The sequence below is a fragment of the Dufourea novaeangliae genome, unplaced genomic scaffold (assembly GCF_001272555.1).
Source record: "Dufourea novaeangliae isolate 0120121106 unplaced genomic scaffold, ASM127255v1 scaffold612, whole genome shotgun sequence".
In the NCBI taxonomy this organism is placed as follows: Eukaryota; Metazoa; Arthropoda; class Insecta; order Hymenoptera; family Halictidae; genus Dufourea; species Dufourea novaeangliae.
The window spans coordinates 2,877-8,040 of NW_015374478.1; the positions used below are offsets into that span (position 1 = coordinate 2,877).

The window sequence follows — 5,164 nt, forward strand, 5'->3', positions numbered from 1 at the left end:
GGTTGGAGTGTCAAATAAAGATCGCCATGTAAAATAACGTTACAAGAAGTAGGTGGAGTGTAGCAGCCCACTTCGCAAAAGTACCGATCGGGAACGTAATTGAGCACGCGTGGCTTATTCGACGGCACGACGGAGGAACAGACACGCGTCCGTCCAGTTCGAGAGCCCGTACGAGAAGAAGGAAGTAAGTTCGCACGATTCGGCAAAAGCATGGCGGTTGGGGAGCGGAAGACGGTGCGCGACATCACGCGCGAATACATTACACTTGTCAGCCATCGACAGTTAGTCGATTAGGCTTGTTACGCATAGATGGTGTGACACGCGTCAGCACGCTGTACGACGCGATCCGCTCGCGCCGTGGAACGGGAACTGTCATCCTCTCCCCCGACGAAACTACTACAGAATCCCGAACAACTGCCTCTGCAGAAAATGTATATACATGTAAGAATGCATTATTATCTAGAGGGATTGAAAGATAAAGAAGCACTGTTGTAAATGACTAAGAATTATATGCTTAAGTGGATAGTGTCGACACAATGGAAGGTGTGAGGGTAATACTATAATGCAGCTTGATGATAAGAGTTTAAGATATGGAGTTAGAAATATACAATCAACTTACGTATTCGAGGGTGTGGATCATTAGACTGGAACAAGGGGCAGTCGTTGCTTCTGCAGGAAATGAACAGGGCAATGGAATGATGCGTTGATTGTATCTAGAAAGAATATTTAACTGTGCCACAAAGAAATATTATAAAACAATTGTTAGATTAAAGGAAGGTGGACCGCGATCTAAGGAGAATAATTGTTGAGACACTCGACTAGATACGATGATGAAATAAGTAGATATATATATTAGATATTACATAAGACGCGGCGAGGCACGTGTGTACGGCGTACACTGTACGCGACGACGATCCACGAACAAGAAGAACGATTCGCACACCGACACGGCGTGCCATACGTATTAGAGGGGAACACGCATACCAGAACGTTATGCCCCCTTGGCAGGTATGAGGGCGCAACGATCGCACCTTAGGGCCGATTTCCAACAGAATCCAAATATCAAATAAACAAACAATACAGAAATATTATAAAACAATGAACAATTGTAAATGCATCAAGCTGTGTAAGGATCTTATTAGGATCCTAGTTTTTCATAAATATCAGTAATATGGAAGAGAACATATAGGCATAAAATATGGTAAATTGACGCGGCATAACATTTTGGATAGGAACAAGTTAATCAAAAGGGGATAATATGTAACGATAAGCAAGGAAATAATAATGGGAAGAGTACAGGAATAATTGATATATGCAGATTTCACCCAGGTGTTCATGTGTTTCTATATATACATATAAGGAGTAACGGTGGATTGTCGAAGACAATATGTAAGGTTAGGATGTTGTTAACGTAATACAACAAGGTATCGAATAAGATATTCGAATTAAGAAATCAAAGTTAAAGTATACAATATAAAATAATGAATAGATTGGGAAGTTTTGGAACGCCATATATATTATAATGAGACGTGTAGCAAGAGATGCATACGCAGTAAATATACGAGGCGAAGAAACAACATTTGATTAGGGGTAATATGTATATTTCCTTGAAACAAAACAAGGAAAGAAACGGGACATTGGGGAAATTTGCATATAAATAATACAAGAGTGGTCGTTACGATGAGTCAGAAATTTTATGCAAATTGACAGTTGTGTGCTTTTGATAAAAAGGGGGGTTTTATATATAAGTTTGTTTTAAATATAAGTGACATACCTGTCTGAAAGTGTAATCCAATAAGCGTAAAGTTGTTGCATGTATTTACACTAAAGTATGTATATCTGTAGCATGTTTTCGCACAGTCTCCGATAAATTTGCGCAGTATGAATAAACGGTGTAGAAAGGTAACTCGAGATCGTGAGAGAGTCATAGGATAATAGAGGGGATATTTATAGATGGGAAGTGGGTTCTTGAAAGGTATATCTCACAAGTCAATGATGAACCAAGAATATTACGAATAAGAAGGGAAACCGAGGGAGTAGCGAGGAATAGACCGCGTCGTGTAACAGGGACATTGTCGTTGCGCTCGCGCGCACGGTAAAGTTCGGTGCTCGCGCGCGCAACGCTCGGGAGATTTTGGAACGAGACTAGCGAATGTAAGGGACAAGAAACGAATGATTGTCGTTGTCCTTATGTTGCACGTAGAGACAATAAATATCTTCACGGATAGTCAGGCGGCATTATTAAGTGTACAAAAGCTTATAATGACCTCTGTAACGGTAAGAAGATGTAAGGAGAACCTTAACGAATTAGAAAAAGGAGGTAATAGGGTATCATTATACTGGATACGAGGACACACGGGCCTACGTGGCAACGAACTGGCGGACAAGTTGGCGAATATGGGATCCAATATTACACCACCAACAGGTACAAACAGATTGGTGCCTTTGGCAGAAGCAGAATTTAGACGAGGTCGCAAGGAATGGTGCCTAGAACGCAGGAAGCGAACATAGGAAGAGACAGAGGGGTGCCGGATGGCAAAATCAATGCTGGGGAACAATCCCGTATACAAAAATTGGAAGGAACTCATGAATTTAGCTAGGGAAGACACGAGAAGGGTGGCAGGGTTTCTTACAGGGCATGCAGTACTGAACCATCATCTGACTAGGATGGGGGAACGACAGGACGAGATGTGTGAATTCTGGGAAGAACAAGTAGAATCAACAGAGCATGTATTAATGACATGTGTTGGACTTATGGGACCAAGGAGGAAGCGTTTTCGAAAATCGACTGTAGAGGAAGATGACCTTGAAGGGCTTAGGGTACAAGATATTGCCGAATTTGTAAAGGACGTGGATAAACTACGTCCAACAGAAGAGGATAATGAAGAGGAGGAAGTGTGGTAGGAGGAGTGGTGGGGGGATGTGGATGGGATGGGGCGAGGGAGCGGAGGGGAAAAAAAAAGGGTAGAAGGGATTTGATGAAAATTCCACAGGCTAAGAAGGAATAAAAGAGGGGGGAGGAAGTAAGCAACGATAGTTCAATAAATAGCAGGTTATCTAGAGGAGTAGGTACTGGATTATAACGCTTAACTACAGGCGACACTACATCATATATGAAGGAGGGTATTTGAATAGATTGAGCTTGATACAAGTCACACAGGAAGGAAGGAAGTATAATGCAAAGGGGCAGGAGCATGGAGATGCTCAGATCAGGATTGATAAAAGGCTTGAGATGACAGGTGCTCCGGGTGAGGAGTACGACGGATTGGTAAGCGTGGACCTAATCCGCTTGTTTATGTACAGCCTCGGTAAAGGGTAATGAGGTATACGCACTTGGTTATTTGCACTGGGGAAGTCGAATTCTCTTCCTATTATTGCTCGAGTTAAAATCGAAAGAGAGGAGGGTTCGCCCCCAGGAGACGGTAAACAGGTGCGGCATGCTAATCACCGACGTGTCGGGAGAAATCTATGAGTACGTCGGAGGCATGTCATGGGGAGGGAAAACGACCCAGCAACTGGAAACTCACGGAGGCGGAATATTAGAGTAAGGAAAAGGAATCTGACAAGCGCAGCTAACGTGCAAATTAACGTCCCTAAAAATAGGGCCATTATAATAGAAGCCACAGATACCTTTACTTATACAGATATTTACTTAGAGTTAAAAAGGAAAATTACTGGACCCGATAGGGGAAAAATTAACTTACTGGAAGTCAGGAAGACGATGCGTGGTCACCTGCTCCTAGAACTTGATAAGAACCTCGATGCCTCTGAAACAGTTAAAAGAATTTTAGAGGTCAGTGAAAATAAAACTACGGTGTCCATAAAACAACCTATGATGAATGTTGAATTTAAAGGTCTCGACCCATTTGTCACTAAGGAAGAGATTGCCGCGGACCTTCGACTATCTTTGGGTATTAAAAAGGAAGACGAACTGTTAATAAAGGCACTGCGAAAAACTTACGCGGACTCTCAGAGCGCCACAGTGGTACTGCCTTTGATCTACAAAAAAAACTGGATAGTAGCGTTGATGTAAGAATAGGATTTATTAAACCTAAATTTACGTACTTACCAAATATCACCAGATGCCATAAGTGTCACGGCTTTGGCCATATTGGAGCGAACTGTAAATTTAAAAGAATCTTGTGCGTTAAATGTGGTAGCGAGGAACACTCGCTGGAAAACTGCAAAGCCAACATGGATTGCAGATTATGCAGGGAAAAAGGTGTTCCAGCTGATAAGAGAATACACTTTGCAGGGGCATATAAATGTCTCCAATATAAAGAATATTTTAAGAAAAAGTAGACGCATTTATTAGGAGGAAGATACAATAAAACTTAACATAAGTTAAACCTATATATACACCTTGTAACGTGACTAGTATACGCTGCCTTTGCGCACGGCACTCGGGGGCTCGCGGCTGGGAAAAACCCTTGTTCAGGCGCGCTGATTGGACGGGCCTAGCTTCGCCAATCAGTATAAGTATGGGCCATTTTCACCCTCAAGTCAGTCTGGTGAGACCTTTCTGCTAGGTGACACCTCAAGGAGAAGACGTACCCACGCGGTGACACGGCACTCTGAGAGATATACCTATACAAGCAGAAGGCTCAGTACCAAAACTCCTATTCCACCCTACAGGAAGACGCTTCCTACGCGGTACGGCACCTCTAGGTTTTCTTTATTTCCTTCCTTCGTTTCTCCTCACCGTCCCCGTGAAGGAAGACGTGCACACAGCACTTTCACGGTTCCTTTCCCTCTCTATATCTCTCTCACTCACCCCAGTCCGCACGCACCCTCAATCCCACTCCGTCACTCCGAGGTACTGGGACCAAAGCAGAGTTCATCGCGACAACCAAGTTCGTAACACTCTTAACATCCGCGCGTTTGTGGAGGTCAGTTTATTTTGTTGTATTTAAAAAAAAATTTGTGTAAATAAAAACCTACGTACAAATTACGTCTACAACCTTTATAATTACACCTTTATACTTACACCTTTATATTTACCCTTTTTATAGTTATATTTTTACATATCTAAACAGTTATATCCTATTTACACCGCTCGTAGCTTAATACTAATATATATACAAACTTTTATATAATTACATAATCGTCTAATTATAATAAATAAGATGAGGATTTTACACCTAAATACAAACCACTGCAGACT

The 5,164-nt window shown here is 42.1% G+C and overlaps 1 long non-coding RNA gene across 1 annotated transcript; it reads right to left on the bottom strand.

Moving 5' to 3' along the window:
* Nucleotides 1–338: 338 nt before the first annotated feature.
* Nucleotides 339–1,888, bottom strand: LOC107193146. Its single transcript, XR_001516322.1, has 3 exons — nt 1,775–1,888; nt 620–713; nt 339–420 (listed from the first exon to the last, which is right to left on the bottom strand). It is a non-coding gene; the product is annotated as an uncharacterized LOC107193146 (long non-coding RNA).
* Between the last annotated feature and the right edge of the window lie 3,276 nt (nt 1,889–5,164).